Consider the following 23,281-nt stretch of genomic DNA (forward strand, 5'->3'; position numbering starts at 1 on the left):
ATTAGCTTTACTGGAAAGACGTGCCCTACGGCTATGCCCCGGGCTCCCAAAATCAGCTTCAAACGCTGTCCTTTATCTGGAAGCCCGTATCCCCGATATCTTTTCCCGCTTCCAACTTCTAACAGTGCGTACTTTCCTCGGGTCCTTTGACCCGGCCCCCGGCGTCAGTAGTCCCATTTTTCTATCCCAACCACACCTGTTTCTCACTAATCATTGGCCACGCTATCAGCTTCCGGAAGTTAGATTCACGCAGAATCTGTTAGCCCCGCTTTAGGCTGATCTGACCTCCTTGCAACAAGTTGCAGATACGCAGGCTGACCCCGTCTTCTATTACGACCGTATTTTCCCGTCCCATGCGAAACATATGCCCGCAAATATCCTAAATGGTCTCCTTTCTGAACACCTACAGAATTTTCCTCTTCATACTGCCATCTCCACTGATGCCTCCGGCAGATGTGAGAAGGCGGCGATTGGGATATATTTTAAGGAGCTGGCTTGGAGCTATTCCGTTCGTATCCCAGATTATACTCCTATATTCTACGCAGTTTCTGGCCATTGGTTTGGCTCTTCTCAAACTTCCTAGGTATGTAGCACGGGTTCTTATTGTTGCAGACTGCCTTTCAGTTCTAGTCTCTCTCCAAAATTCGGGAAAATCTTTATTGAATTGTTCGCTTAGGTTATTTGTTCCGCGCACACTGTGTGAGATCCGCTTTGCCTGGGTACCTGGGCATTCTGGCGTCTATTTTAACGAGGTGGCTGATTTATTGGCAAGGTCAGCTCTCAGGCTCCCGTAATCTATCCCGTCCCTCATTTCATTCTGTTAGAAACTTCACGTTTCCAGCGCTTACAACATATTGCAGACAACTTGAGTGATCCATTGCTCAACACCGTGGATTTTCACCACTTAAAATACCCATGGAATATCCGGTGGTTTAAATCAAGGCTTTGTAAGGTGTCAATGACGCTTCTGCGATTCAGAATCCCTCACTTAAATTTGTACTTATGCAGATGTGGGTTCGCTGCGAGAAACCTTTGTGTATCATGTGGGCAAGTTGAAACAATAGATCATTTTCTCCTCTCTTGCCGGCGGTTCGCAGTTCAGAGAAAACAGCATTTGGAGGTTCCCCTATCGAGGTTAGGACTCCATCTGTCTCTTCCAGTTCTTTCGTTCGGTGCGAGCGCAAAGGGATTCCCGTTAAGCAGTGTTTGCGGCTACCTTCATGATTACATAAGTTGAACTGATCGATTACCTTGTTAGCTGTATACAAAATTTTGTCGCATGTCCAAAAATGCTCGACTCTATTCCTGGTAATTCAAATTTCTTTAATTCATTTTACTTTTCCAATTTTTATCTTGATTCAGTCTTCGCGCGCCTATTTTTCCCCGCGCAAATACCTCATTGGGATTATCTACTGAACCTTGGCCAAACCCCCTGCGTGGGTATACGTGCCATGCTTACTAAGGAGAAGAAGAAGAATGGCCCGTCCTCGTTTCATCCTCGTTGCCCTTCTCGCTTTTCGGGACGGGGGGCACTTTCATTGTACCTCTATACGGCATACGCGATGCTTTGACGAGGTAAGTGCGGCGCCGAATAACGGCACGCTGCAGGAAGGTGACGATTTTGGCGCGACAACTGCGTCGTAAATTGAAAGCGTGGAAGACAGGGGAGGTGTCTTATGACTTGGCTGACAACGAGATATCACGAAGTACATCCGGCCATGCCTCCAGAGTGAAGCATAGAACATTTACGCGCACACCTACATGGATCAGAAAATAAATGTATAAATACTCAGTTCCAACTCAGAAAGCGATAGTCAAGAAATATAAAACAGTTCCAATGAAAAGGTTGCACGATTACGGCGCCACTGAAGCATAACGAATTTCTTTGCTGTTGTTCCTCATAACGACGGCCGTTTCCCTGCGTCTTCCATCTTCTGAAATCTTGCTATCTCCACACTTAAAAAAAGTGTATATTAGCTCCACGCTGATTAATCGGGTCTGAGAGAGGCTGAAACTGTCGCGATGTTCTTTTTTACGTCCGGTGGTAACTGGGCTGCATTCCTCTACGTAAGAGGCCGCGTATAGTCTGCTTTAATTTCCGTCCATTATGACTGGCAGGGCAATAATTCATGCATGCATACAAGCGCAAAAAACACGACTGAGAGTATTGGAGAACAGCAGGGATTATTTTAGTTACTAATGTTAACCAAGGACCAACAGAGCTTTCAGTAAGTACTAGAAAAGCTCCCTCGATCAGGGATTACGTGGCTGCCGTCCAAAGGAGAACAGTTCTTGAGAGCAGCTTAGCGCAGACGGCCCCTTTGCCTTTCGTAACAAAGTATTTTCGTGCCCAGTCAAACATCGACACTCTTCTCTCAAAACACTGCCCAATCTTGCGAAGAAGCGACCGCTTTATTAAAGCCCTCCCGCCAGAGTCAACGGTAATCACTTGATGCTTCATAATACCCCGCTAGGAGATTTGTTCCAAAACTGAGCTCTGAACGAAATATTAGCATGACAGGGCTAAGCTCAAATGACAAATCGATGTGTAGATACCTGACAAAAAATATTACCAGTCAGAGTAGGCACATGCAGATACAACACGCGTTCCGATGAAACAACATGATTTTTTTTATCTGGACTGCACTGCAAGCCACTTCACAACCTTAAGGGTGGTTTTTCTTAATAATTGGTTTTTGGGGAAAGGAAATGGCGCAGTATCTGTCTCATATATCTTTGGACACCTGAACCGCGCCGTAAGGGAAGGGATAAAGGAGGGGAGTGAAAGAAGAAAGGATGAATAGGTGCCGTAGTGGAGGGCTCCGGGATAATTTCGACCACCTGGGATCTTTAACGTGCACTGACATCGCACAGCACACGGGCGCCTTAGCGTTTTTCCTCCATAAAAACGCAGCCGCCGCGATCGGGTTCGAACCCGGGATCTCCGGATCAGTAGTCGAGCGCCCTAACCACTGAGCCACCTTCTTAAAATGGAATTCAACACATCAGCATCCTTCAAAAAAGGGTGCCGCAAACACCGCAGCACGAGTTTCCTTGAGTCTTTCCAATTCAGATTTGTAATTTTTTTAGTGCGAAAGCACTACTTAACGCAGTAAAACTCAACCAAGAATCTTGTGTGAAGCCTCACGGTTATTCGGGTAAGCTAGGGTAAATTCGCACGAGCGTCCGCGCCAGCTGCCGCTGAGTGGAGACAGGGTGTGCAGATGAGCAAGAACCGCAGACGCAGATGCCAGAAAGAAGAGGCGAAGAATGAACTCATGCTTTCGCATGTCTACTCGGTTTAACTACGTTAAAACCCCACCACTTTCTTTAGAGCATTAAAAAGAATCAAGCGAGGGACAGAGCCAGTGAAAAAAAAATAACGAGCTGATGCGAAGTTTTCTTCGCTTCTTTTCCTTTATGTCATGCTCAGGTATTTCTTCTGCGATCTGAAAAAAAAATTAAGAACGCATTGGTAACCACAATAAGCACTTAATGCGATAACAATAATTTGGTGGCTATCCCATTTGTATGCGGGCAGCGTGAGGGGCATCTCGCTCGCCATCTCGTGGCGCTGAGGCGTACTCCGCCGCACTCGTAGTTCCGGCGGCTACAACACCCATGCTCTAGGCACGTCATACACAATTACATCGGTTCTTAAAAGGGTGTTTGAAGGAACCAAAACTTATCGAAAATGGCGTAACATGATTTTTTTTAGGGGGGGGGGGGGGGGGGGGGGGCCGGGGGGGTATGGTTTCTATGCACCAAAGCGACTCAGGCTATGAGGGACGCAGTAGTGGAGGGCTCCGGATAATTTCGACCACCTGGGGATATTTAACGTGCACTCACATCGCACATGTGTACACGGGCCTCTAGAATTTCGCCTCCAACGAAATTCGATCGCCACGACCGGGATCGAACCCGCGTCTTTAGGGCCAGCAGCCGAGCGCCATAACCGCTGAGCCTCCGCGGCGGACAAAAGTACAGGATTTGTACAGGTGGTAAAGATGGCAGTATGGCCTCAAGGGTGTTGATTGGTTTTCAGAGTACAAGGAAACGTTTCGATGGCATTTTATTTCTGGCAACATAACCCGCATATGGTGGGAGACCATAGCATAAAACAAAGCAACGGGTTAAGTGTACTCTTGATTTCTTGCTGCATCCAGCTAAGGAAAAGTGGCGACAGCCGAGGCAAGGCACATTGCAATGCACGCTTTGCTACACACAGGTCACGCACAATCACGCTGACCCTAACGCATTCTGCAGTACCATTCAACATTTCCATTTCAGTACTATTCGGTGCGTATCAAAGTCGAGACAACTGCCTCTGTGAAGACACTTTCCAAACACCCGGTCCAGCCTTGTGCGAATGTTTGTGGTAGTTTTTGTGTTATCGTTATGCAGAATTTTGACTGCCCGCTTTCCGCTGTGCCTCATTTGGGCTGGTGCGCACCCTGTCGTCCTCTCAGCAGGTGCCGCGCTCTCAGTTGATTTTTGCTGCGCGCGCCGTTTTGCCGATTTCTCCTCTGTTTTTCTTGGCCGCAAAAAAACGGATAGTTTCGGCTCGCTTGTGTTAGCGAGTGACATATTACTCCGCATATCACACACCTTTTTAGGCATTTAGGTGGACTGTGGTCCTGATTGAACACGCAGGCACACAATACATGAAGCACGCCGACTGGACACTTCTCCACAGGCTTGAAGGCAACGCGGCCAAGCATGCTGGTTAGATTGTGGTCGCGTGAAATGAAAGCAGCGCACTCGCGGAAGCCGTCGCCAACATTCCGAGCCTTAATAAGGTACTAAAGACAATGCGCACATTTAACTGCGCATTGTAAAAAAATGGCGGTGGTTTAGCTGTGGTTAAAATTGGAGTGAAGCAATAGCTACAGCTGGTCTAATGGAACTTGCAATGCTCAGTTGAATTGCAAAGTCAGTCTTTCGCCGCTCCGTTTCACTGGGCGGTCCTTCTTCATCTTGGTCCCACTTGACACGGCGCATGCGCAGAGCTGTTGCAGCTCGGTTTCGCCGGCACGCCTCGCCGCCGGCAGCAGCAGCTGCTCCACACCACGTGACTGGTCACGTGACCAACCACGTGATCACGTGGCGGCGTAGCCACGGCGTGGCTGCGCCACCACCGTCACATGCTGCCGCCACGGTCACGTGCCACTGCCACGCTGAAGGCTCGAAATGCTACCGTAATGTAGCTCTCTCTACAAAAAGCTTTCGGCACATGTAGGCCTCCATGGCTGAAAGCGGTTAATATTCTGGAACAGAGGCGCAATACAGTCGCACGGAAGCTGCTGGAAGCGCTCTTTATAAAGAACAATGGCCACGATGGTATCAGCGAAACGTTACTTGCACTATTTGAAAGACCCGCCGCGGTGGCTCAGTGGTTAGAGCGCTCGGCTACTGATCCGGAGTTCCCGGGTTCGAACCCGACCGCAGAGGCTGCGTTTTTATGGAAGCAAAACGCTAAGGCGCCCGTTGCTTTGTGATGTCAGTGCACGTTAAAGATCCTCAGGTTATCGAAATTATTCCGGAGCCCTCAACTACGGCACCTCTTTCTTCCTTTCTTCTTTCACTCCCTCCTTAATAATAATAATAATAATAATAATAATAATAATAATAATTGGTTTCGGGGGAAGGAAATGGCGCAGTATCTGTCTCATACATCGTTGGACACCTGAACCGCGCCGCAAGGGAAGGAATAAAGGAGGGAGTGAAAGAAGAAAGAAAGAAAGAGGAGGTGCCATAGTGGAGGGCTCTGGAATAATTTCGACCACCTGGGGATCTTTGACGTGCACTGACATCGCCCAACACACGGGCGCTTTAGCGTTTTGCCTCCATAAAAACGCAGCCGCCGCGGTCGGGTTCGAACCCGGGAATTCCGGATCAGTAGCCGAGCACTCCCTCCTTTATCCCTTCCCTTGCGGCGCGGTTCAGGTGTCCAACGATATATGAGACAGATACTGCGCCATTTCCTTTCCCCAAAAACCAATTATTATCACTATTTGAAAGCGAGTTTGCATTTCTTGGAGGGCGCTCCAATATATTCCCCTATTCCCCTTGTTGCCTGCGAAGTGTTAAGTGTTCCTTCGGCACGTACGCCATTTTTTTAATCATAAATATGTGGTGGAGACGCTGCAGTAAATTCAGCTGTCAGCTGCGCTCATCACCTGTCCTGCCTTGTGTATGTGCCGCTCTTGCCACCTTTGCATGTTTCAAATAATTCACCAACTAACCAGACATGTTCCTCGGGCTAACAGCTTCGGTAATGCAATCGAATTGCCAGTAGTCTGCTCTCATATATACGTGCTATATGAAAGCAGCAATAAGTCAGTTCAAATAAAGTGGGCTCGAATTAACGGGTTTCCATTGTGTACATCACCCCTCTTGCCAAAACAGAAAATGATTAGCCTGAACACTGGACGACGCTAAAGGAAACTTAGTGAAATGTTAACCGCAGCAAAAGCGCATCAAAGTACATATCAAAACGTTTTCTTCACTAAATGAAATTTCATAAGCAGTTTTCTAATAAAAGAACCCGAACACAATTACGCACTTTAGGCGCACCGTTCCGGCGGTCAGGATCTCGCTGAAACGAAAATAGAGGTGTTGGTATAAAATTTGTCACCTAGAAACCTCTGAAACAGTTTTTTCAGCCATTATCTGTATTCTGCACGATGTACTACGCCTTGCATAACACTGTATCATCTGCCTGGCTTTTCTTCGATGTCAGAGGAAACTGTTCTCGGGGCGAGTTGATCAGATTTATTCGGATAATAGAGCACGGGGGGGCATTAAGAACGAAAAAAACGTTACAGAAGCACTTGTCCACTCCATATTTTTGTGTACGTGTTGGCTTCTGTTCGTATTTTCCACTAACCACGTAGCGCAAAGGAAATATCGATGTTTCATTTAAGAAAGCGAATATTGGTGCTATTTCCTTTGCCTGCGCCATGGTAAATTTTTGATCATTCATGAACGCTTTCAACAAAACTCTGGGAGCATCGCTGAGGGCGCAAAACAAACTATGAATACATATACGATTGACAAGCGAGTTCAAAGGACGTCCCACTATGATCTTCTAGAAAGTGGTTGGAGGACTCGTCATTAACCCCGGCCGCGCCGGCAGCGTTTTGATGGACGTGAAACGCAAAGGCACCCGTGTACTGTGCAATGTCAGCGCACGTTGAAAGAACTTCGGGTGGTCTAAATGAATCGAGAGTCTTCCACAACGGCGTCCGTCATAGCTCATGTGTCACTTCGAGACGTTAAACCGCATAGCAACTGCAATCAGCAGTATCCTTTCAGAAGAATTAAAGTCGACTACACACAAGAACTCGTGCTTATTGTGAGTCTCTCTTGGCGTGCACGCCGCACCTTTTTGGCGTGCTTAAATTTGGTGCAAGGCTGCTCCTGCGAGCTTACCAGGCACGTTTGCATGCTTCAGCCGTCGTCTTTTTGGCGCGCACACACACCTACTGTAGTTCTTTAAATTATACCCCAGGAGAAGAGAATGCAGCAAAGGCAAACGTCCGGTCTATGAGTTTGCAGAACGCGCATGCCTGTTGTCTTACTGGATCCAGTAAAGTTCCAACGAGGAATTCAAGACAAACCTTCCACTAAGATGTTCTTCTTTCCAGTGCAGATGCTGGAAACTTCAACGCGAAAACAGTTTTCTGAGCTTACCTTAGTGGTGGAGGTGGTGGTTTCGAACGACCAACTCCAAAGGTTTTTTGCCAGTCGGCTGCCTTCCCAGGCGGAATTCAATGAGAGCAATATAAATCAATATAACCGCGATATATTCTCAGTATATTAGGAAAATTATTGTGCATTTGTTAATCCATTCAAGGCCATAATGAATGTGGAATTCGCGCAATCTGGAAGGGAGCAGAGGTGTCGGGCGTGACGTTTGCAAACACGGTTGTATGTCTTGGATCAGACAGCTACACTTGAAATAAAGCAGATGGCAATCGGCAGGCCAGCTTTAGGCGCACATGGTGCGCGACTAATGGAGCAGTCCAAAGGGTGACCATCGCTTGAAGCACGGAGGGCAAAAAGCAAGGTTCAGTTTGAAGAATGGTTGAAGCACACAGGGGGAAAGCGATGGGTGGCGAAAGTTTGCCAAGCCTTTACATCACTACAGTGTCGATACTGCGTAAAGGAGAACTCAATGGCTCGCGAGTAAATACCGATGCCAAGGAAAAGGGCAAGGTAGCAGGGTGAAACTGAAACAAAGTATTCACTGGTGAAGGAAAATGACAGATAAACCGACGCTGGTGCAAAAGAGGGCTGAGGATAAAATGGCTTTCATGGTGGGCGAACAGCGCAACAAAGGCGGGACAAAGGCAAGACAAGCGCTTTCCCGCCTTTGTCCCGCCTTTGTTGCGCTGTTCACCCACCATGAATGCTTACCAGCTCGCCCAAATCTCAGCTTTGCTCAATGTGATAAAATGGCTGCCAGCGAAATACTGCACTGAGACGATATTTCTCATTGCTTCACGCAAGGCAGAGAGCGAGTAGGAGAATAGACTTTATTTAAAAGTTGAAAACCTTTTTGGGAGGAGAAGCATATTCTGATAGGTTCAGTCCGTCGAACGACTAATAAACAAGAACCACACCAAGATCCAAGACGATTTGGAATTTAAGACCAGGACAGATGTTTCACGAAAGTAGAAAAAAAATGAAACGAGATTACAGGATCAGTGAAGGAGAGGAGGAGTATAGCTTAGCCAGAGAGCGGAAGAGTACCAAGAGGATTTGTTGTCATGTATTAACACTGTATACTTAACATCTTGCCGATAACATTGTCCCAGTACAACTTCCATAAAGACCCACTTGTTTCGCATCGTATAGTATAGTAGTGTCTGAACGTGCCAGAATAGTTTTCTTTTTGTCGCATTGTCTTCTATCAACGCATTTGCACTGCTGTACCTTAATAGTTATGGCCTCTTGTGCCTCGTCAGGTTGCCTAGAGCAGCTTTTTTCCCAATAGTTCCAACCATATATGGTGAAATAAAACTACCTAAGTTGAATTGAATAGATACCATCGCAGGAATCCATGCATACGGATTTTCACTTTTTAGCATGTAATGATAGTCACCACCCCCATAAAAAGTGAAAACTATCAATAATCTGCCAAAATGTGCGAACGAGTACTGTCACGTGCACCATGAGGCTCAAACACAGAGCAAAATATGCCACGAAAACTCGAAGACGTATCCTAAGTAATGCTTTCGCATTAAAAAGAAGAGCAAAATGGCCGGATTTTTTTTTAAAGCTCACCAAACCGCTTCGCCGGTGACCCGTTTCGAAGACTTCTAAACTGGCACTTATATTTGGAATTGCGCACGTCCAAATGTGATTAATTAAAGTCGATGCCTTCTTTTGCTCCGAAAAACGGCCAATGCTGCCGCTACCGTCTCGGATCACATTAGTTGCATAAAAACTTCCACCGCCTTAAAATAAAATTCAGCCACCTGTCTCTTTTTCCTAACGCCTTAATATTAATCGTGAATACCCATAGCGCAAGTTTTGTAATATTACCTTTTGCACAGCGAGTGCAGTTTCAGGCGAGGTATGACGTAACATGAAAAACGGGTCAGCTATCGTCACGCAGCAGTCACTTTTGCATGTACCAATCGGGTGCACCATATCGGTACGTTCCGAAGTGGATGCGTCGGTTCAGCGGATGCTTCCAGAGTAAGAGCCTCATTTATATATAAACGAGGCTTTTATGCGTCACATGCTTCAGGAAAGCCAGCAACTAATTTTTATAAATGGTTTTTTTTTTTAATGTAAGGCGAAAATTTTTGCACCTTTATAATATCAGTGTTGGCGAACGCTAATAAACAGGCGAATCATGATAACTAGTTAAGTGATTGAGTAAATTCAGGTAGTTAGCTTTTCAACTATTACCGATAGGCACCTGATTGCAATTAGAGATTTGTAGACGGCTGTAGTAATAGCCATATCAGTTTTTAAAATTTCGAAAACGCGATTACCCTCGCCGCTGTGGCTCAACAAATTTGGGCCATTTCTCGCACCGTTCGAAAACCGCGCGCCTATGGGGAGCGCAAAGCAACGTCCATCAAATCGCGTCGGATAAATGGCACAAATTTGATGAGCCACAGCGGCGAGGGTAATCGCGTTTTCGAAATTCTAAAACTGATATGGCTATTACTACAGCCGTCTACAAATCTCTAATTGCAATAAGGTGCCTATCGGTAATAGCTGAAAAGTTAACCATCAGAACTTAGTCAATCGCGTTACTAGTCAACATGATTTGCTTGATTTCTGGCGCTGATCCCGCAGTGCGGGAGTCGCCCTCTTAAATATTCTCTTGGTTCAGTGTGTTTCTCTGTGCATAATTTTATACCACGGGCTTCAAGGTAGCCTAAGTAATCCTCAAAAATAGGCTTTTTGAGTAAATAATTTGGCTTTTTCAGCAAATTGTTACCAGTGTTGGCGGACACCAGAAAAACCGTTGAATCGTATTAAGCAGTAAGCTGGTTAACTAATTTTAAATAATTAACTTTTAACTACTACAGTTAGACACCAAGTTGCAAATAGAGACTTGTAGCCGGTTGTTAGTAATAGCCATATCAGTTTTTAGAATTTAGAAAACTAGATTGCCCTTGGCGCTGTGGCTCGACAAAATTAACGCGACAGCGTTAAGGAGCTCGGGTCGCAGGAAAGCCGGTGTCGTCGGCGTCTTTGGCCGTGAGCAAAAAATGGCGCATCTCGGTGGACACCTGAACCGCGCCGTAAGGGAAGAGATTTTTCTTTCCTTACGGCGAAGAGAGACCGGAGAGATGCCGCCACGCCGCCGACGCTGCTGCTGGGAGGCTAGGAGCGACAACCGGAAGTTGCAAAGCGAACGTCATCTGATGACATATTCAAAGGCGGGGCCCAGTCCCAGGCCTGTTTTCTTTATTTTTGTCTGGTGCCCCGCGTGTACGAGTTGAGGGGGGAGAGGAGGAGTGTAATTTTTAATCGTCTACATCTTCGTTGTTATTGATGCTAGCATAAAAATCCTTGCGTTGGGGTGACGAGTGATGAAATGCCTATCTCTCGTCTGCTTCACGTAATCTCAATTAATTTATTGCATAGTCCCTTTAAAGGCGAAGCTTAAGCGTGCTCCAAACTTTGTCGAGCCACAGCGTCGAAGATAATCGCGTTTTCGTAATTCAAAAAACTGTTATGGCTATTACTAACGACCAGCTACAAATCTCCAGTTGAAACCAGTTGCCTAGCTGTGATATTTAAACAGTTAATTATCAGAAATTAGCTAACCAGCTTAGTACTTTAGACAATTCGCCTGCTTTTCGGTGTCCGCCAACACTGGTAATACTATTCCGCAAAAGCCATATATTTAGCCCAAGAACCCTACTTTTGAAAATTAGTCTTCTCTAAAACAGCTGAAAAATTGGTTTTGAGAAAAGGAAACGGCGTAGTAACTGTCTCACATATGTCGGTGGGCACCCGAACCGCGCCGTAAAGGAAGGGAGGAAGGTGGGAGTGAAAGAAGAGGTGCCGCAGTGGAAGGTTGCGGAATAATTTCGACCATCTGGGGATCTATAACGTGCACTGACATCTCACAGCACACGGGTGCGTTTTGCGTTTCGCCTCCAACGAAACGGTGCCACCGCGGTCGGGTTCGAACCCGGCTACTCCGGGTCAGTAGCCGAGCGCCCTTACCACTGAGCCACCGCGGCGGGTATACCTCGTTTCCGGGCTGTTCGCCCGTTTCCTCGCAATCGTTGGGAGGGGTAAGGAGAAAATGAAAGGTAGGCGTAGCAGGTTCGACTCCAAGGGCATGGTGGCCGCCCGAAACCGTCACTGTCATCATATTGGATAAGAGGAGCGGTGCAGCGCGTGTCTTGCAATGCAATCTGCACTGTGAAATATAAGCATCGTTGAAACCGGGGAGGTTGCACGCACGCGCTTTTAAAGTCCGGCGCTCATTTTAACGCGACAGCGTTAAAGGGCAACTGCAAAGGGCTTAGAAATTAACGAGCTTAAAGGAGTAGAACGTGTGAAACTTGGAGGTAAAGCATGCGGAGTCTTTTGGGGCTAGCATTTGAAATGGTGACGCAATCTAATAATATTAATAATTGGTTTTGGGGGAACGGAAGTGGCGCAGTATCTGTCTCATATATCGTTGGACACCTGAACCGCGCCGTAAGGAAAGGGATAAGGGAGGGAGTGAAAGAAGAAAGGAAGAAGGAGGTACCGTAGTGGAGGGCTCCGGAATAATTTCGACCACCTGGGGATCTTTAACGTGCACTGACATCGCACAGCGCACGGGCGCCTTAGCGTTTTTCCTCCATAAAAACGCAGCCGCCGCGGTCGGGTTCGATGTGCTGTGCGATGTCAGTGACGCAATCTCCGATTAAAATTGCAACGGCCTTCAAGCTTCTCCGCAGCGCAGAGCGCCAAATGAGGAACACATGATGATGTGGTCGAAGGTGTCGGTGCATTTCCAACGCATTAACGCTTGCTTTGAAGGAAAAAAACAGCGGCACCGAAGGCAAAGCACGCCGAGCGTTGTTTAGCAGCATCCAATGAGGCACGGAAGGGTGTGGTTGACTGCAGCAGAAGTTTGAAATCGTACCTTCCGTGACCTCACAATAAGCTTCCCCGCACGCCTTTAGTGCTTGGAGAAAAAGCCTAAAAATTAAAATGAAAATTGGTTTTGAGGAAAGGAAATGGCGCAGTAACTGTCTCACTTATCTCGGCGGACATCCGAACCGCGCCGTAAGGAAGGGATAAAGGAGGGAGTGAAAGAAGATAGGAAGAGGTGCAGTAGTGGAGGGCTCCGAAATATTTTTTGGACTACCTGGGGATCTTTAACGGGGGCGCTTAAAGGGCAACCGCACTACATTTTGAGAATTTCGATATATTCAAAGATTCAAATCCATATAGGCTTTAGGTAAAGCATGCCAAGTGCTTTTGCGCTAGCATTTAAAACAGTGTCGTAATCTACGGTTTGATTTTTAGGCCTAAAATTAAATCATCGATTACGACACTTGGCATGCTTTACCTACAGCCTATATGGATTTGAATCCTTGAATATATAGAAATTCTCAAAAAGTGGTCCAGTTGCACTTTAATTGTCCCCTCCAGTTTTTTGGGGGAATGACGAAATCCGCGCATGATTCTGTCGCGCAAGTCAGACAGATCGCGGAGTGAGGACGGCAGCGCTCTTGCATGCACCGTCCGCGACGGTATGGAAGAACCCTCTGAGACAGTCTGTCCTTCAGAAGTGCTTCGCTGTCGCGGCGACCTGCACATCTTGGGAACGAATTCTCTCTAGACGCTCGCTGCTGTTTCAACCTCGCGCAATGAGGCTCGTTGAAAAAAAAATGGAGGGGGGGGGGGTGCACCGGAGGTCGCTGGCGAGTGACTTAACCAAGCAAAACTTCCATTGGTGAAGAGCCACAGCTTATAAAAAAAATTTTCAAGGAACCTCCATGGAGAAATTTATGCAAGTTGAACCCCTAGAAACATGTACTTCATTTTGCGCGCGCGCACCGCGGTCCTTAGCAATTGCGTTGAAGCCGCGTCCACGAAGAGCGCGGAGAGAAGACAGGAGACTGAAAACGAGGAGGGCCAGGAAGCAAAGATCGAAATTCAGTATCGCGACGCCAAAAAAAAAAAAAAAGACCTGTTGTGCAGCCATTTCGATAACGCAGGGTCCCTAACATGTGATTTTCGTTTTTTTTTATTTTTGGTACGTATGCCCTTAGCTGCGCTAACTTGACCCTTTCGTGGAGATCAAAGTTGTCATATCTGTTCTTTCACATTGGTAGCAACGCCATACACTAGGCGTCGAAGTGAACAGGCTAGTAAAGGTGAAGTAAAATTGCTTATAAACCAGTCAGCGGTAAGAACAATCGCTAGGGGAGAAACTGCTGATACACTGCGGATGCGTACTTTCCTCGCGAGTGAACCAACTTTCACAGGTCGAAACACCAGGCACGACAGAAAGCTCCGAGGCTATTGGCCCAGCGACTTGCGTCTGTCGACTACTGCGCTGGTATACGTTTACGGCGAGTTTGTCATCACTAGTAGTCTCGCGATGATTCTGGATTTAATTAGGATATATTCGAAACATTCTGGCATATTTCGCAGTAAGATTTAATTAAAATCGATTGCGAATTTTTAATTGAACTGCTACATTTTCGCTTGATTGAAATTTGTAATTCCTCCGCACAAGGCATTTTTACATTTTTTTTTTCCAAAGTCGGGTGTCTGAACCTTGCAGAGCAGGAACGCTGGACACTGGTATGCAAGTTTTTTAGCCGTTGTAGTAAAAAATCGGCTGAAAAAGTTTGTTCTTAAAAACCATGACGAGCTGTAGGCAGCTATAGACAAAGCTGCTTCCTGTGTGCGGGGTTTGTACACCCAGCTGATTCTTTAACAGTATCAGAACAGTGCCAAACAAATGAAGCGGCGGAAAAAGGAGGATGAAACCGGCAACCACTTTCTGCGCATGCGCATATTTTCAGGCCGCCTCGCCTCGTCACAGGCCGTTGTACGGCCCTTTGCTCAACACTGGGGGATGCTTTACGAGGCATATCACATTTAATAAAGTTCAAACAAGAAAGAAAGAAAGAAGGAGAGAGAGAGAGAATGAACGAAAGCACATGGCCCTTTTTTTCCTTTATTTGTTGACATCTTCATGATGTGGTCATATTTGGAGAGCGTCGGCCTCTGCGTGCGATGCCCATCAGCAAAACAAATCGGTTAAAAAACGAGCAACGCTACATCCCTTCATGGCATGAAACCAAACCCACCTTTGTTGAGACACAATGAAGGAAGCGCGCACTAAAGAACACTGACTAAACGGTATGTCGGCAGAAATAAAAAATAAAGCGACTGCAATAAAATGCCGCTCCTACAGGTTTCTTCAGAAGCCACGAGGAGAACATTTCTCAGTAGCTTTCGTTTAAATTTTTCTTGGCAGCGAGATACAAGCCGAAATTCTTGTCCGCGGAAAGTGTCCTCTGAATATTATTTGAGACGAAACCACTGTAACGGCAAAGATTGCGCTGGTCCGGCTCTGCAAATATTTTTCGCACCAGAGAGCTATGTAGAACCCATACAAACTCGTCAACAATCAGGGCCGGGCAAAGTAATCTACTGCACTTGTTCAAGTAATGAACAAAGGCGTGAATTTAAATCCAGGCGGAAGAAAATAAACAAACAAACCATAAAAACAAACACTACAGTTTGAATTTAATCTGCTTCGCAGCATAAAGTTGAGTGCAATTTTGTATTTAGTAAACACTACACACAAAAGCATTTTTGCACAACATGACGTTCGCTTATCACTTCTTAAGCAACGTTCAAAGAGATCCAGGTGCGTGCGTGGCCTAACGCTCTGCCGAGCAACGAATAAAGAAAATAATATCGCAGTTACTCTCAGAACCAATATGCGAGGCAGCACGCGAGCGCGCCTGCGGGCTGTTTTCCCGAATCGGAGGCACGCCCCGCCACGCTCGCGTGCCGCACGAAAGCGGCTTCGTTCACGCGGTGACTCGGCACTTTCGCACATCGCACGGCGGTGGTGGCTCAGGCACGGTGGCCCCACTCACCACGTGGCCTGCCCGTGCAAGCGGGAAGCCGCCCATCACTGAGGCCTGCGCCTCTCCAAAGCACACCATGCGCAAACACCAAGGGGCTCGGACGTGTACAGTAAAAACAGCCGCAGCTTGGCGCACAGCCGTACCGAAGCCGCGCACTCGCGTGTTCCCCTGTCATATTTGCGCTCAGCGTGCGCGCGTAATTGTTTTAAAGAGAAGCTCTTCGCACCGCCACCTGGTCAAACACACCGAATTTCACCTTCCGTGACGTTACTCTGCGACATCGTCTTTGTGCACCGCTCCACAATACGAGGACGACGGGCCGCATCGGGTTAGCGACGGTTTTCCTCCCCTGAAGGAAGTGGGATAGGCGGGAGGAGGACGGCGCAGTTCTTTCTTCAAGGCAAGACGGTAAAGTAATCGGTATCTCAAATACCACTAAACGAGGCAGCAAGCACGTTCTCGAACACGCCCTGTCAGTCGGAAAGAGCAGCTTTATTCCTTTCCACGTTGGCTTGCAAATTCACCACCTGAATGGCAGTAACTTACTTGTTTTCTCCACAAGTCCATGCGGCGTGCATGAATGGAGCACATGTAGTACTTTTAATGTGAGAGTTCTCGACGTTACGCCGTTACTGTCTTTCGTTGCGTGGCTGCAGAAGTTCCAGTGATCAGAGCAGCATCCAGGAAAGACCTCGCAAGCAGGCGCCGCCTCCCAGTTTTGGAAATTGGCCCCTTACCCGGATATTTAAAAATCTGCTCACAAACGTAGCCGCTCCCAGAATAAAAAAATTTACACGCCGGCGACCTTCGCAGATGACCACAAAAATTATTTCACGCTTCGTGCGTGAGGCGACAGAGCGCGATTAAAATTCCGCTAGGACGAAATAAAATAAAAGCGGGAGGACGGGGGGGGGGGGGGGGGAGTCTATAAAAATAAGGGATGTCGCAAAACCTTTCTAATTTCCCTTGGATGCCGCTCCACTGTATAGATCTTCACAGCCGGAGCGACAAAAATTGCAACAAACGCGAAACGACCTCTGTTGTCTCTCACTTTCTTTAACGCAGGGCATTACTCAAAAAGGCGGCGGCAGAAAGTGTCAGAAAATCGATAGATAATCAAGAATGCGCGAGAAACAATTTGCTAGGCTGCTACCCGCAGGAAGCATTGATCGCAGCCTGTAAGGCGGATGTTCGCGAAACGCACGTACTACTTACCGCAGACGGTGGCAAGAAGCTCACGCTGTCGAGTAAGTACTGGCAGGCTGCTCCTCATTGCATAAAGCAAGGGTTTTTCCAAAATTTTCAAAGCGTCAAAAGCAACAAGAACTCCCAACAAGAAAGGTGTAACCGGAAAATAAAAAGATACACTGTCGACCGGCTCGTATACATCTTCCACGTGAAAACCGGTGACGTTGGCGTGTCTTTTCAGGTGTTTTTACCGAATTCCCATCGAGTCCTACCCGACTTCTTTCCAGAATTTCTTTTTTCCACTACCCCTCACGTTCGGCGAACGTGATTTGCAACCGAGACTTTTGCATTGCATTCTCATAACGTGTTAGCATTGAATATTCAATACACAGAATTAAATGTAGGAGGAGTGTTGCCATAATCTCAGCCAAGAACGCACTTTATATTTTCTGTAGTTTTCACAACTTTATTGGCCGGTTTTGGGGGACAATGACAGTTGTCAGGCTTAAAACAGGCGCTCAAGGAGTAATTAATAATTGGTTTTTGGGGAAAGGAAATGGCGCAGTATCTATCTCATATATCCTTGGACACCTGAACCGCGCCGTTAGGGAAGGGACAAGGGAGGGAGTGAAAGAAGAAAGGAACAAGGAAGTGCCGTAATGGAGGGCTCCGGAATAATTTCGACCACCTGGGGATCTTTAACGTGCACTAACATCGCACAGCACACGGGCGCCTTAGCGTTTTTCCTCCATAAAAACGCAGCCGCCGCGGTCGGGTTCGACCGCGGCGGCTGAAAACGCTTTTCATTGACAACTACTGCTCTCTAGAGTTGAAAATTGCGACCAAAGCAATTGCCGACCCTAGCTCATCTTTGGCGGTGGGAGCAACGCAACACCGGACCGGACGAGTGTGACTCGTCATTGGCGATATTTTTACGATCTCCCATGACGAGTACAGCTCGGGTTTTGTGGTTGAAGTGTTAATACGACTATCAACAAAGAAAGCCAATGCAGAGCCTGCTTGCGTCAGCACCGCGCAGCATTTAAGGTACAGTCATGAAAAGTTTACGGCATGCGGGTTAGCGAAAAAACATTTATTCCATGCGGTCAGGTAAAGTGGGTCAGTGAAAAGCGCCCAAGCATGAGTGGATGAGTGCTTCATCCTTTTGAAGAATACCAGCCGAATGGCTAGCGAGGCAATGCAAGAATAAATTTTCTCCGCGAACTGCTTCCAGCAAAACTTTGCCCACGACTGTACGCGTCGCCCACAAAAACGTTCTCAGCTTTTCTCAGTAAATATTCATATGCCCATGATATAGATGACCCCGTTAAGTGAAGGCCACTTTGACAGGAAAAGGGAAATTACATTTCTAAGCAGGCTCTCAGTTATGTAACGCCAAGTTAAACATGTGTGCTACTCCTAGGTGACTGCGGGTACGTGTGTTAACTTTGCGAATTTTCCGAAAAGAATATTCAATAACAGATCGGCACTTTCAGAAGGCATGTCAGGTGTGTGCCTTCACATTCAATTTTTTCTATAAACAGAGTGGTAAAAATAAAAATATGATGCCGCGTTTGCTCAGTGTAACGTTAGAGCGTTCGATTATTGATCCTGAGTACCCGTGTTCGAACCCGATAGCGGCGGCCACGTTTTGAAGGAGGCGAAACGCAAAGGCGCCCGTGTGCTGTGCGATGTCAGTGCACGTTTAAGATCCCCAGGTGGTCGAAATTATTCCGGAGCCCTCCACTACGGCACCTCTTTCTTCATTTCTTCTCTCAGTCCCTCCTTTATCCCTTCCCTTACGGCGCGGTTCAGGTGTCCGCGGAGATGCCAGACAGATACTGCGCCATTTCCTTTACCCAAAAACCAATTTTCATCTTTTCAGTAACAAACTGTCAGTCGCGGTGGACATCAGTAATTCTAATAACCATACTAATTAGATAGTTAATTAAATATTTAGCTTTTTTTAATAACCCAGTCTGTCGGTTAGATTCAAAGGCGAGTCCATAGCCGCGGTAAAGACAATAGCGTGCAAGTTTTTGCAATAAAAAGTCGTTCTCTTAAGCCCTGTAGTCCGAGGAAATTTGGTGCTTTCTTGCGCTAAAAAACGAAACTGGGCGTCTCTTCTTTCACTCCCTCCTTTATCCCTTCCCTTACGGCGCGGTTCAGGTGTCCAACGATATATGAGACAGATACTGCGCCATTTCCTTTCCACCAAAAACCAATTATTATTATTATTATTATTTGAGTCCATATATCGTTGGACACCTGAACCGCGCCGTAAGGGAAGTGATAAAGGAGGGAGTGAAAGCAGAAAGGAAGAGGTGCCGTAGTGGAGGGCTCCGGAATAATTTCGACCACTTAGGGATCTTTAACGTGCACTGACATCGCACAGCACACGGGCGCCTTAGCGTTTTTCTCCATAAAAACGCAGCCGCCGCGGTCGGTTTCGAACCCGGGTACTGATCCGGAGTTCCCGGGTTCGAACCCGACCGCGGCGGCTGCGTTTTTATTGAGGAAAAACGCTAAGGCGCCCGTGTGCTGTGCGATGTCAGTGCACGTTAAAGATCCCCAAGTGGTCGACATTATTCCGGAGCCCTCCACTACGGCACCTCTTCCTCTATTTCTTCTTTCACTCCCTCCTTTACCCTTCCCTTACGGCGCGGTTCAGGTGTCCAACGATATATGAGACAGATACTGCGCCATTTCCTTTCCCCCCCCCAAAACCAATTATTATTATTATTATTTGAAGCGCGCAGGAAGTTCGGTACAAAAACAATGTCCGGTGATGAGGTGTTGCAATGCCTATGGCGCCCATTTAGAACCACGTTTTCCCGCGGCATGCACTTTCTTTTGCTTCACCACCAACTTCGTGGTCGTCGTTTTTGAGAGCGAACTTATTATTAATTGGTTTTTGGAGGAAAGGAAATGGCGCAGTATCTGTCTCATGTATCGCTGGACACCCGAACCGCGCCGTAAGGGAAGGGATAAAGGAGGGAGTGAAAGAAGAAAGGAAGAGGTGCCGTAGTGGAGGGCTCCGGAATAATTTCGACCACCTGGGGATCTTTAACGTGCACTGACATCGCACAGCACACGGGCGCCTTAGCGTTTTTCTCCATAAAAACGCAGCCGCCGCGGTCGGGTTCAAACCCGGGTACTGATCTGGAGTTCCCGGGTTCGAACCCGACCGTGGCGGCTGCGTTTTTATGGAGGAAAAACGCTAAGGCGCCCGTGTGCTGTGCGATGTCAGTGCACGTTAAAGATCCCCAGGTGGTCGACATTATTCCGGAGCCCTCCACTACGGCACCTCTTCCTTTATTTCTTCTTTCACTCCCTCCTTTATCCCTTCCCTTACGGCGCGGTTCAGGTGTCCAACGATATATGAGACAGATGCTGCGCCATTTCCTTTCCCCCAAAACCAATTATTATTATTATTATTAGTTGAGGTGCGCAGGAAGTTCGGTACAAAAACAATGTCCGGTGATGAGGTGTTGCAATGCCTATGGCGCCCATTTAGAACCACGTTTTCCCGCGGCATGCACTTTCTTTTGCTTCACCACCAACTTCGTGGTCGTCGTTTTTGAGAGCGAACTTATTATTAATTGGTTTTTGGAGGAAAGGAAATGGCGCAGTATCTGTCTCATATATCGCTGGACACCCGAACCGCGCCGTAAGGGAAGGGATAAAGGAGGGAGTGAAAGAAGAAAGGAAGAAAGAGGTGCCGTAGTGGAGGGCTCCGGAATAATTTCGACCACCTGGGGATCTTTAACGTGCACTGACATCGCACAGCACACGGGCGCCTTAGCGTTTTTCCTCCATAAAAACGCAGCCGCCGCGGTCGGGTTCGAACCCGGGAACTCCGGATCAGTAGTCGAGCGCCCTAACCACTGAGCCACCGCGGCGGGTAGAGCGAACTCACAAAATTCAGATTTCAGATTTCAAAATACACACCTTTCCAACCTTGGCGGCGCCTTATTGCTCGCTGGACTGCTTTCTGCGCATGGCGCTACGATGCTGTCCCCGGGGTCCACCTTTACGTTCGCTAATCCGCTGTGCGCCCCTGCCCTATAGGCGAAGTGGACTGGTAGCGCCGGGCGCAAAAAGCGGTCCAGGGAGCAATAAAGCGGCACCCAGGTTTTAACGGTCTATAGGAAGATATATCGACTCGAAGTCATTTGCTTCATCCCCAACCCTCTGAGAAGCCCGATGACAACCACCTGACCACAGAAATAGAAAAAAAACGATTGCAATCAAAATTTATTCAGTGATTCACCCACAAAACTCAGTCTAACCAATTATTCGGTCATTCCAGCTCCTATAGGTGGCGTGGCGGCTGTACGACATGGCGGACGAGGCGGTGATGGCGCCGATGGCCCGATGCCATAGCAAAGCGGCTTCTTGACGTTGTGGCACCTTTCGTGTGATTTTTAGAGTCTAGATAAGCGGCAGTAAATTATTCTTGTTATCAATAAGATCATATGCTTAAGTTTGGTTTCATTACAGGCTCGAAATAAATTTTTATCGATATGAGCATGGAATCGCCAGTTCGTAAGTGCCGCAAAAACTCCGCTGAAACTTGCGAATTCATCATAGTAACGTGCGACAACCACTTTGAACTGTCATTTTTTGCGCGTTCACTTTCTTGTTCTTTCGGCACTCACCTGAAAGCGGAAATAAACTACTTCAATAACCCAGACAGCCTGACGCTATATTTGGTGCCCACACGACTGCGGCCCTTACCCGCATAAATACGTTATGCGTATTGATTGCCCGCTGATCTTATAAGGACACAATTGAAAAGAAAATCAGTAGTTGGTAACACTGGCCACAATAACTGCACTTACCAATTACAACAAAGATCAAAATCAAGTTTTTAATGTTGGGCTGCATCAAACAAGCCAGAAAGATCAAAATCCTTACGCCTACAAATTCGACTCGTGATTTGCTGCTTGTTTAGGTAAGCAGAAAAGTTTTACCAGTGGTCTACATTTTCTCACGAAGAAGTTCTGTTCGGTGCTCCGTAATGTGGGCTGAGCTTTACTGCAGGCTTAATTGTGTCCTAATATAGCCTATCTGCAGCGTACGTTGGTCACATATATGCGGTAATAGAAAAGGCAATGTAGCTGTTCTTTGAAGCAGAAGCCAAGGGGTCATTCGAGTAATATAGTTGAAATTAGCACTCGAAATGTGTTTTTGACTAGCGATTGAAAATGCCGCGATCGAATGAGCAGACGACAGTTTCCAAGAAGCGTTTGCGGTTGTTCATCCGCATTGCGCATTATATTCGAGAAATGAAGGTATAATTGTGAAGTTCTTGCCATTCATGTCGCTATTTAGCATTCACGTTGTGGCCAGAAAGCCGTTTAACCTAGACCAGAATGGGCTGAAGCGTAATGAAAAGTCTTTGTTTTCTGCAAACGACCGCCTTAAAATACAACCAATATACTTCATATCAGCTCAGTGTTTAAGCACTGCACGGTTTTCATGACACGCTACGTTGGTAGCATGAACAAAACTCCGAATAGGAATGCATTGACGACACGGTGTCGTGGCGTCAACGGAGTACGCCGCTGAGACGGGTCATTGGGCTGAAACTCGTTACCAACCTGCAGAATGCACTTAATCACTGCTGCAAACCACTGCGATTGCACGCGCCCCGCAGAGCGGTCGCTCGCTCACCGCTTCAGGAAGAGGCCGCGTGGTGTCGCCACCGTCGCTGGAACGACCGAGTAGCTTTACTGTATAGCGACTGGAAGGCGAACTGCACTGGCAAGGAGCGCCGCAGTCTTTCCGGTGATACAGCTTACCTGCAAAATGAGCACAGCACGCCATGCATTGCGTTGCGTTGCCATCGGCGGGCGGCGGCAAGTTGTGGGCTCTTCGAAGTTTATAAAAGTGGATGGCCTCAACGCATTTGCGTCCTGATGGTTAACAGACAGGAAGATGGCAAAGTATAATTCAGATAACAAACGCAGGTTGACAACATCATAGTCGAAACCGAGAAGAAGAAATTGACTTGAGGAGGGCATGTAATGCGAAGAGAAGATAACCGATGGTCGCTAGGGCAACGGACTGGATACCAAGAGAAGGCAAACGTAGCAGGAGGCGGCAGAAAGATAGGTGGGCGGACGAGATTAAGAAGTTTGCGGGGATATAAGCTGACTGCGGCTGGCACAGGAAAGGGTTAATTGGAGAGACACGGGAGAGGCCTTTGTCCTGCAGTGGACGCAGTCAGGCTGAAGGTGGTGGTAGTGGTGGTGGCGGTGATGACGGCGGTGGTGGTGATGATGGTGGTGGTGTGCGCCTACCGTGAGGACAATGGTGTTTCAATCATGTAGGACGACTCAGGCGAGCTGTCAGGCGAGTTCGGTCATCGAACGAAGAGAGCGGTGGCGCTGGTGGAAACGCTGGTGTGGTGAAAAACATTTTATTTGGCCAGCTATGAGGACATGGATGGAGCGCTTAGTTGGTCTGGTCGTGCGCCATCTTGGCAC

General features: G+C 47.4%; 1 protein-coding gene across 1 annotated transcript in view; it reads right to left on the reverse strand.

The window, feature by feature from the left end:
• Positions 1 to 22,599, reverse strand: part of LOC144114171 (innexin unc-9-like) — a 142,165-nt gene extending 119,566 nt beyond the window's left edge. The window contains exon 1 of the mRNA XM_077647724.1: positions 22,467 to 22,599. The gene's annotated coding sequence lies outside the window, so the exon portion shown is untranslated. The remainder of the gene's footprint in view (positions 1 to 22,466) is intronic.
• Between the last annotated feature and the right edge of the window lie 682 nt (positions 22,600 to 23,281).

The sequence above is a fragment of the Amblyomma americanum genome, chromosome 1, assembly GCF_052857255.1.
Source record: "Amblyomma americanum isolate KBUSLIRL-KWMA chromosome 1, ASM5285725v1, whole genome shotgun sequence".
Taxonomy (NCBI): domain Eukaryota; kingdom Metazoa; phylum Arthropoda; class Arachnida; order Ixodida; family Ixodidae; genus Amblyomma; species Amblyomma americanum.